Source organism: Xenopus tropicalis, chromosome 2, assembly GCF_000004195.4.
Source record: "Xenopus tropicalis strain Nigerian chromosome 2, UCB_Xtro_10.0, whole genome shotgun sequence".
NCBI classification, from domain to species: domain Eukaryota; kingdom Metazoa; phylum Chordata; class Amphibia; order Anura; family Pipidae; genus Xenopus; species Xenopus tropicalis.
The window spans coordinates 159,725,874-159,737,104 of record NC_030678.2 but is presented as its reverse complement, the minus strand read 5'-3'; positions in this window follow the sequence as shown (position 1 = coordinate 159,737,104).

The window sequence follows — 11,231 nt, the reverse complement described above, 5'->3', positions numbered from 1 at the left end:
ACCAGGAATTAGCAGTTAATTACATTGCTTGTCAGTGAGTTTTCAGCAGTAATTGTGCCTTATACTAATAGCAGGCAGTTAGTCATGAGAACGGCTGCAGCGGTGTGTGGTGTATTTACATGGCAAGACATCTGTAAATGAAGTTGCAAAACAGAATTTGTCCTTCTAATCTATGTTTCCTTTTAGACTTAAATCCTTAAATCACTTTCTATCTGACCCCTGTGTATACAGTTCGGCAAGTCACTGTAGGATCTACTAGCATGTCACCTTGACAGGAAACAGAAATGTGTTTACTTCCATTAAAACTGGAATTTCAGGACAGTAACCAAGAAGATAATTATGTCACAGACTGGAGTCGGTCTGCACCCTTCTGTGTAGTTGTGCTCAGAGGCGCTATATAAACCCTGGAGCTGCTGTCACCTCCTGACCAGGCAGTAGCCCCTGGGTTCCCTTAGCACCCTTTGCCTAAAGAATTGGGCGCAGACATCATTCACGACACCAGAACTGACGTGAGCAAACACCGACAAACTACAAAAATACCAGGTGCAACTTCCAATCCGATGCAAACGCATGGTTGTGTCTATTCCTTTAATGCAATAGGTACAAGAGATTCTCATCTCCCCTTTTCTCTAGAACCAACAGAAATGTTGCAATATTTGTATTAAAACTTGATATGCCTATACATACATTGATAATGTTTGGAAAATTGATCTTCTAATTCTCGTAAACTATTCACAAATGGTGCGTGTCTTTTATGGGAATATGTAATAAACGTCACTAAGTTTGCCCAGGAGCAGTAACCCATAGCAACCAATCAACAGGTAGAATTTACTGGTCAACTGTTTAAAAGCAACTATCTTATTGGTTGCTATGGGCTACAGCTTGTAGTGCCATATTTTATTACATATGGGGTTTAAACAAAAATGGGAGGCAACTGGAGTTTTAGATGACTGCAAAACGTTACACATTGAAAAAAAATTAATGTTGTGGGGAAAAATGTATGTACTTTTTTGTGGTGCACAACTTACCAGGCAGAATCTGACTGGGGGGGCACCGGACATGTCACCTCTGTGGCCCCCATACTGTCCTAGGGCCCCGCCCCTGCTGGGTCGGCAGAGCCCACAAGGTTTTTTACTGGTGTTCTGCTGGCCCAGTCCAAGCCTGTTTATAAAAAGTGCTCTGTAGGAAAGCAATTATTGGCCCTGGGGCCAAACGATCGAATTATACTGGCGGCAAGGGGCAGTCGGTTCGGGGACCGCATCAACTAGCCGATTCGGTCCCCGATCCGACTGAATTTTCTAACCTGGCCGATCGAGATCTGGCCAATTTCAGGCCAGATATCGGTCGGCCAGGCCCCTCGTTTCTGCCCCTACAAGGGCAGATAAGCTGCCGAATCGGTCCAAGGGACCGATATCGGCAGCTACAATCTGCCCGTGTATGGGGACCTTTAAATATCTGCTCAGTGAGGTTGCAGATAATTTCAGACAGAGCAAAAAATATATATTGCTGTTTGTCAACTGGGCTAAAAAGTCTAGAGTGCTGGGTTTTACACGTGGGAAGTTTAATTTTTTTATATTGACTTTTCTCAGAGTTGCAGCTATTAATATCCACCCTGTGATTAAACAGCATGGTTTTATAACTGCAAGGTAAACACAGGCAGTGTCCAAAGTGTCACATTGACTATAGCCAGACACATGGGTATAGTTTATGTTATTGTGCTTTGTGAGATGTGCTTCATCTTCTTGTAACCAAAGCTCCGTTACCCTCCGACTGCGTAGAATTATGAAGGGTATGCTGTTGTGGTTTTACACCTAATGTTAGACCTGTATATTATTAGGATTTGTTTCCTATTTTTGTTCTTTTTATTTTTGGACAGGTTTGTGTTAAAGAGGAACTCCGGATTCATAACCAAAATTTGTTTAGGAGCCCCACACAACACAGAAATCCCTACTATACCTATCACTGTAATCTGTTCCTTCAAAAAGTATGAATAAATATAAGTTTTATATACTGAAATGCAGCGCTTTCTGCATCATTTGAAATCCTGGCTGAGGAGGAGGGACTAAAACATTGATGTTACAAACGCTAACAACTTCGCCACAGCTTACAGACAGCATGCAGGAACTACATAACACACAATAGGTAACTGTTCCAAACCATATTATTACATTAAAAATAATAAAAAAGGCTGCATATTTGTAACTGATATATTGTAAAAGGTGCTTGATATTATGTTTATTATTATGTTTAAAGTTGTGTGTTGGGTGGAGTTCCCCTTTAAAGAATAAGTGAACCTTTTTTTTTTCTATTAGTAAAATTACTCTAAACAGCCTCCAGAATTACTTACCTTTGTCCCAGAATTCTGTCTGACCTGGTTCAACTTCAACTTCTAACTGAGGAACCAGGTCAGACAGAATTCTGGGACAAAGGTAAGTAATTCTGGAGGCTGTTTAGAGTAATTTTACTAATAGAAAAAAAACCCACTATAACTCATGGGGGCCCATTTATCAAAATTTCAATTTGTGTAACTTTAGAGGTATTTTCTACCACGGCTAACAAAACTCTATGTGGACTCTATAAACCTGTACCTCTGGTGAGGGAAGCTGTGGTGATAGGTGTCCTTTAAATAGCATGATTAACTTGCCAAAAAACACGAAAAACTGCAAAAATATTGCCTTGGATATGTCCAATTGATGTCAACATGACCTTGACAGCTTTTAGATGGAGTATTTTTACATTTATGGTTTTTGCTGTTTTATTGCATGATAATTAAAAAAATATCAAGTTTTTAGTGCAAAAAAAACATGAATGTTAGTAAATGTGCCCCATAGCAACTCAGCATACTTACGTTTCTAGGGTGGCTGCCATAAGGGAGTCCCCATGAATCCCATTTATCTAAACTGCTGCTCTCAAAATCAAATAATGCAATTTGTTTTGAGTAGTGGATACAATTTTGGTGTAGTGCAAGTTAAGGGCTCTGGTACACGAGGAGATTAGTCGCCCGCGGCAAAACTCCCTGCTCGCGGGCGACTAATCTCCCCGAGTTGCCTTCCCTCTGCCATCCCACCGGCGAACATGTAAGTCGCCGGCGGGATGGCAGACGCGGCGGGGCGATTTCGGGAAATCGCCGAAAAAGCCTCGCGAGTCTTTTTCGGTGATTTGCGCGAAATCGCGCTGCCGCGTCTGCCATCCCGCCGGCGACTTACATGTTCGCCGGTGGGATGGCAGAGGGAAGGCAACTTGGGGAGATTAGTCGCCCGCGAGCAGGGAGTTTTGCCGCGGGCGACTAATCTCCCCGTGTACCAGAGCCCTTAAGTCCATCTTATAGGCTGTTTTACTCATTCCACCATTATGGGTTTTATTAACAAAATGTAAAAGATTACAGATTTCATTGATCTTTTGGATTTTTGCCATTGAGATGATATACATCAACCATAGTTGAAATCAAGAAAAAACAGGAGATTTTCTTCCAACAAGCAGTGGAGAATTACTTCTCTAGAAGGGTTGTTCCTCTAGGGCAGACCTCTTTACTGGGCCTTGTTGATCCCATGGTCCCCAGAGGTATCCACCTTGGTAAGCAGATGAAGGTCAAAGAGGATGTTCCACCCCTTTCCAAACATAATATTATAAAGTGGCAGGAAGTGGTCCCAAACCTATGGGCCAATAATACAGATATATATATATATACATTAAACTAAGTACATGGCTTCTACCTAGTGTTGGGATTTAAAGCCATAGGGGATTTTAACCTTATGGAGCCCTACTTTATTCCAACAACGTTGAAGTGAAACCATGGTGTAATTCCTAATAAAGAATTACAGGGTTCAGTTATAAACATTCCTTAGGCACCAGGAAAGCTTGGAATTCCAATTAGAGTAACATACCTCCCAACTGTCCCGCTTTCCGCGGGACAGTCCCGGTTTTTAGAGCGCATCCCGCTGTCCCGGATAGTTCCATGAATGTCCCGCATTTCCGTAATAAATTACGGAAATGCGGAACATTCATTGACTTATCTGGGACAGCGCGATGCATTGGCGCTCCTTCTTCCCCATCGGCTCCTCAGTGTATGCGGCTCCTTCTCCAGCGGTCCCTGGCCCTTTTATAAGGTTGCGCCTGTGTGTACGTGTGACGTCATTACGCACGGGCGCAACCTTATAAAAGGGCCAGGGAATGCCGGAGAAGGAGCCGCATACACTGAGGAGCCACTGGGGATGAAGAAGAAGAAGGGAGCGCTGTGTATGGGGCGGGACTGCCCCATACCTATTGGGGGCACTGGGTATGGGGGGGGGACTGTCTCTATTGGGGGCACTGTGTATGGGGGGGACTGTCTCTATTGGGGGCACTGTGTATGGGGGGGACTGTCTCTATTGGGGGCACTGTGTATGGGGGGGACTGTCTCAATTGGGGGCACTGTGTAGGGGGGGGCTGTCCCAATTGGGGGCACTGTGTATGGGGGGTACTGTCTCAATTGGGGGCACTGTGAATGGGGGGACTGTCTCAATTGGGGGCACTGTGAATGGGGGTACTGTCTCAATTGGGGACACTGTTTTTGGGGGGGACTGTCTCAATTGGGGGCACTGTGTATGGGGGGAGACTGTCTCAATTGGGGGCACTGTGTATGGGGGGCACTGTCTCAATTGGGGGCACTGTGTATGGGGGCACTTTCTATGGGGGGCATTGTGTATGGGGGCACTGTGTATGGGTAGTACTGTCTTTTAGGCTATTGGGGCTACTGTGTATGGGGGTACTGTGTATGGGGGGCAAACTGGTACATAGTTATAACTCACTTATAACTGACTACCTTCTCTCTATATTTGTATTTTATATGTAGGAGTTGCTATATTGTTTTCCTTAGGTAGTACAGTATGAGGGTATAGCACATTTGCGTCTGATTCCGCCATTTCTACTTTATAAAAGGAGAATTTTTGGAAAAAAAAATGGATGGGGTGTGGTAATTGGGGCATGGCCACAAAAGTGGGTGTGGCCAAAAAAATTGCCGCGCTGCGCGCACCAAATCTTTTTGTCCCTCTTTTCATTTTTCAAATGTTGGGAGGTATGGAGTAATCCCAGAGTGTGTTTATAGATACCGTTCAGTTTGGAAACCCAAGATCAGTTAGGTCTCAGTTGGGGATATTGAGAGGATCAGATGAGAATTATCTACACATAAGCTGATTACTACATTCCTGTTTTCCTTTGCCAGAGTTATTTTATATCAGGCGTATTAACTGCTCTGTAAATAGGTCTAATTACATCGGTGATACCTTCTTCTGTAATGTATACGAAGAAACATTCGACCAAGTGGGCAATAACGTATCTATAAGCACCAAATTTTCACGCCCAATTCACATCGGCAAAATTGTCTAGTGGGTCCCAAGGGTGCATGGGCTCAGACACCCCCTGGAGTTCCAACCCTGCAAGTAGCAAAGGCTTTATGAATGTTCAAGGAAAGAGATGAAATTGTGAATGATTAACTTACATAGCTACTCTGATAGCATAGAAATGCACAAGTGCGTATATGCGCTTTATTATCACATTATCAAAGGTTTTCAGGTGACTCCCTGATAATGTTTGGCCAAAGAATTCAGTATGAATGAAATAGGGATTTTAATACAGGACACCAGTCAGTTGTTACAATAAATTGTTAAAACTTTATTAATATATAGCGCTACTAGGATACACAGTGCTGTACAATTTTTACACACAGGGAGGACAAGAATTATAATAAATAACCAGAGCAGTCAACCCCCCCTATAATTACAGGAGTTACCTCTCCCCAGTCTTCCATCACCCCATGGCATTCTCACATTTTTTTTATAATCTGCAGAGGTTCTGTGAAAATTCTGGCCGCACATTCACAGTAAGCATTCAGCGACATCTACGTACAGGTAGCAGATTTTCAGCTTTAGCGGGGCATTTGCACATGTTTGTGACATTACTTTCTGGGGCACTCACTTGCATATGAAATCACTTCTGGTCTTCGCCAAAAATTTCCCTATAACATTGTGTTGAAAGTTGAGAGCTGCCACCTTCACTTAGTGAGGAAATATAAATAAAATTAGATTAATTCTGGTTACACCCTAATAACATATGGCCAAGGAATCCATTATCCATATCAGCAAAGTCCAAAAGTATCCCAAACATAACACAAAATTGCAAAAAAATAAAAATCACATTTTATTCAAAAATCATTATTAAAAGCATACAAACCCCTCAAAATACAGCCTTACACGCTTCGAACCCTACCGGTACAATTGGGTTCTAACTGCCTATGACTAAGAACTGGTAGGGTACGAAATGCGTAAGGCGGCATTTTGAGGGGTTTGTATGCTTTTAATAATGATTTTTGAATAAAATTTAATTTTTGTTTTTTTTAAACTTTTGTGCGATGTTTGGAATACTTTTGGACTTTGCTGTTTGGCTTGCCCTTTAAAGGAACACTAACTCCAAAAAATGAAATAGCTTTAAAGTAATAAAAATATAATGCACTGTTGCCCTGCACTGGTAAAACTGGTGTGTTTGCTACAGTAACACTACTATAATTTATATAATAAGCTGCTGTGTAGCCACGGGGGCAGCCATTCAAGCTGGGAAAAAGGAGAACAGGCACAGGTTACATAGCAGATAACAGATAAGTTCTGTAGAATACAATAGTGTTTATCTGTTATCTGCTATGTACCTGTGCCTTTTCTCCTTTGAATGGCTGCCTCCATGGCTACATAGCAGCTTATTTATATAAATTATAGTAGACTTTCTGAAGTAAACACACAACTTTTACCAGTGCAGGGCAGCAGCACATTACATTTTAGTTACTTTTATACAGTTTCATTTTTTGGTGTTACTGTTCCTTTAAATCTGGGAGCTGTGTCCAATTTGCTTTGGCTCATTTTGACTGGCCATTGAGGATCCCTCTTTTTAATATAGTATAAATTGTAAATCCATTATCCATATCAGCCATGTTTACATCCTTGAACTTGTGGTGGTGGTGGTGGTGGCAGCATGTGGAAGAGAAGGCCCAGATGAACCAATAATTTTTTGCTTTTGTTTTCTAACTTGTAGTGACCGTTTAAATCTAATTGCTGACTGGTTTCTATGGGCAACATCGCTGTGATGTTTGTCTCCACTGTTAATAAATATGCCCCTAAGTGTATTTTATTCCATAACCCCTTTATGTGTAGTAACTCTGGGAGCACAAGATAGAGATGGTTCATTAATCAGCAGGCTCTACTGAGGATTGTAGAAGTGCCCTTGGGGTGTAATGTAATAAAAGGTGCAAATTTTGCCCAGGTCAAGTAATCTGCTGCACCCAATTAGCAAGTATAAATTACTGGTCTGCTGTAAGAAAGTAAGAAAGGGATAATTTCTACTAAGGTTCTTGCACAATAGAGTGGGAGGGGGCAAAGTTCTAGCAAGAGTATAATATATAGTGAGTGTCTGTGGGGATAGTTCCCTTAGCTGCAGGCAGGCAGGCTTTGCAATCAGAAAGTCTCTGGTTAGAAGAATGTCCCAGACACTTATTCCTTGGCAGTTGCTAGGAGTCTGCTGCACTGCTGGCTTGTTGATATATCTAATGCCCCTGCTGCCTAGAGAACTTACCTACCCAGGAACCTTTACTTAATTAAGATAACATTAAAGCACCTTGTTTGCATCTAATGACAGCAAATAAAACTAACCTTTTAAATTCACCCCCCCCTCTCATTTAGGTTATTCCATGGAGCAAGAAATGTGCAAATTTGCTAGTCACCTACAAGCTGCTAAATTCCAGTGCTGGAATGGCACTATTGTAGTATTTCACAAAAAGACTACTGCATGATTCTACTTCTATCCATCTGACTACTTATATACTTTCCATTTATACATACAGGTACATACATAGTAACATAGTAAGTTAAGTTGAAAAAGAGATATGTGCATCAAGCTCAACCATAATGCCTATATATAACCCAGAGGAAGACAAAAAACATCTGAAGCCTCTCTAATTTGCCTCAGAGAGTATATAAATTAGAATAAGGAATTATATCTTGCTTCCCCCTAGTGGCTAAAAGTCCACAATGCAGGCTGGCAGGCTGACATACTCAGGCCAGTGGGGTAACAATCAGGAGTGCAAGGGGTGTGACTGCCTTGGAAACCACTCCCCATGGGGACCACCAGGAAGTCTACAGGGCTGCTGGGGCTCTGGGAGGCTCCATCATTTAAGGACCACATTAGGTTGTGTGGATACATTTTCACCATTGGGTCTGTTCTGCCTTAATGTGATACAATCATTGGACCAATTGGTTCAGCCGGGTCATTTTATCATTATTTTAATTGTTTTATCATTATTTTCTAAATATTAAAATAAAATATTTGCCATTTATTGAATTTTTATAAAAACTATCTACTAATTCAGGGGTTGTCTGAAGGTTCCATTTCTTGCCGAGGGATTCCGAAATCAATTTTAGTAGATATTTTTGAATTCTGAGTGATCTTATGAATTATATTTTATATTTTTATGTGTATGAAGTAGTAGACTGGCCAGTCATCTATTGATTGTAAAATCTGTGTTATATTGAAAAAACAGTATTTCATATAGTCTATTTGTAATATCTAGTACAGGTAAGGGGTCCCTTATCCGGAAACCTGATATCCAGAAAGCTCTGAATTACGGAAAGCCTGTCTCCCATAGACTCCATTTTAATCAAATAATTCAGATTTTTAAAATTGATTTCCTTGTTCCCTGTAATAATAAAACAGTACCTGTACTTGATCCCAACTGTTATTATTACAGAGAAAAGGGAATCATTTAACCATTAAATAAACCCAATAGGGCTGTTCTACCCCCAATAAGGGGTAATTATATCTTAGTTGGGATCAAGTACAGGTACTGTTTTATTATTACAGAGAAAAGGGAATCATTTAACCATTAAATAAACCCAATAGGGCTGTTCTGCCCCCAATAAGGGGTAATTATATCTTAGTTGGGATCAAGTACAGGTACTATTTTATTATTACAGAGAAAAGGGAATCATTTAACCATTAAATAAACCCAATAGGGCTGTTCTGCCCCCAATAAGGGGTAATTATATCTTAGTTGGGATCAAGTACAGGTACTGTTTTATTATTACAGAGAAAAGGGAATCATTTAACCTTGAAATAAACCCAATAGGGCTGTTCTGCCCCCAATAAGGGGTAATTATATCTTAGTTGGGATCAAGTACAGGTACTGTTTTATTATTACAGAGAAAAGGGAATCATTTAACCTTGAAATAAACCCAATAGGGCTGTTCTGCCCCCAATAAGGGGTAATTATATCTTAGTTGGGATCAAGTACAGGTACTGTTTTATTATTACAGAGAAAAGGGAATCATTTAACCATTAAATAAACCCAACAGGGCTGTTCTGCCTCCAATAAGGATTAATTATATCTTAGTTGGGATCAAGTACAGGTACTGTTTTATTATTACAGAGAAAAGGGAATCATTTAACCATTAAATAAACCCAATAGGACTGTTCTGCCCCCAATAAGGGGTAATTATATCTTAGTTGGGATCAAGTACAAGTACTGTTTTATTATTACAGAGAGAAGGGAATCATTTAACCATGAAATAAACCCAATAGGGCTATTCTGCCCCAATAAGGGGTAATTATATCTTAGTTGGGATCAAGTACAGGTACTGTTTTATTATTACAGAGAGAAGGGAATCATTTAACCATGAAATAAACCCAATAGGGCTGTTCTGCCCCAATAAGGGGTAATTATATCTTAATTGGGATCAAGTACAGGTACTGTTTTATTATTACAGAGAGAAGGGAATCATTTAACCATGAAATAAACCCAATAGGGCTGTTCTGCCCCCAATAAGGGGTAATTATATCTTAGTTGGGATTAAATACAGGTACTGTTTTAATATTACAGATAAGAAGTTTTAAAAATTATTTGATTAAAATGGAGTCTATGGGAGAAAGGCTTTCCGTAATTTGGAGCTTTCTGGATAATGGATCCCATACCTGTACATCTCCCATTGGCTTCGATAGAACCTCATCAGGTTTTAGAAGTCAAATGTTTGAGATACAATTATGGGATCCCATATCTGGAAAACTGTTATCCAGAAAGCTCTGCATTACAGGAAGGTCGTCTCCCACAGTCCATTTAAGCAAATAATTCTAATGATTTCCCTTTTCTCAGTAATAATAACAGTAGCTTGCACGTGGTGGTAACTAAACTGCACGATTCCATATTGGAGGTAAAACAGTCCTATTTGTTTAATGTTTAAATGTTTTGTAGCCTTATGGTATGGTGATTTAAATTACAGAAAGATCCCTTATCATCAAACCCCAGGTCCCAAATAGTCCACATAATAAATCCTATACCTGTATATTTGAATGCTAAATCTAAAAAAAATGTAAGCTTAAAATTTGAAAAAATTTGAGATTGCAAGATTTTTTCCTACAATTTTTCTGAATCACAGAAAAAATAAGATTTTGAATTTATTTAATAAATTTAAATGTATTAAAGGGGAACTCCACCCAAACACAACTTAAGCTTTTTGATACGTAAACATAGTTTCAAGCAACTTTGCAATATACATCAATTAAAAAAATATGCAGCCTTTTCCTGACTTTTAATGTAATAATATGATTAGGAACAGTTCCCTAAGCCCCGCCCCCCTGTTCCCCTGCTGATCTGGCTGGCTACTTTGTGACTCAAATAAAATATAACATTAATCGCCCTGTCCTCAGCCTGCCTTCAGCCTGCATTCTCCCAATCCCACAATTCCCTGCACATGTGATATCAATAAGGAAAGGAACAGTGCAATGCATTGTGGGTTATGTAGTTCCTGCATTCTGTCTGTAAGCTGTGGATAAGTTTCTACAATTTGTAACATCAGTGTTTTAGTCCCTCCTCCCCTGCCAGGATTTCAAATGATGCAGAAAGAGAAGAACTGTTTTGCAGCTGGATTTCAACATAAAAAATTGTATTTATTCATACTTTTTGAAGGAACAGATTACAGTGATAAGCATATCAGGGGTTTCTGTGTGGTGTGGGGCTCTTTAAGAAATGTTGGTTTGGAAGCTGAGGTTCCCCTTTAAATAAACAACTCTGGCCCAAAGTCTGTTCTGGATTTTAACGAAACATTACAAATCTGGTTATAGGATCGGGTACACAGGGTGGATGTTAATGATTCTTGTGCAGTTCTGTATTGGGTCCACTTTTATTTAACTTGTTCATTAAAGGAGAAGGAAAGGCAAAGTCA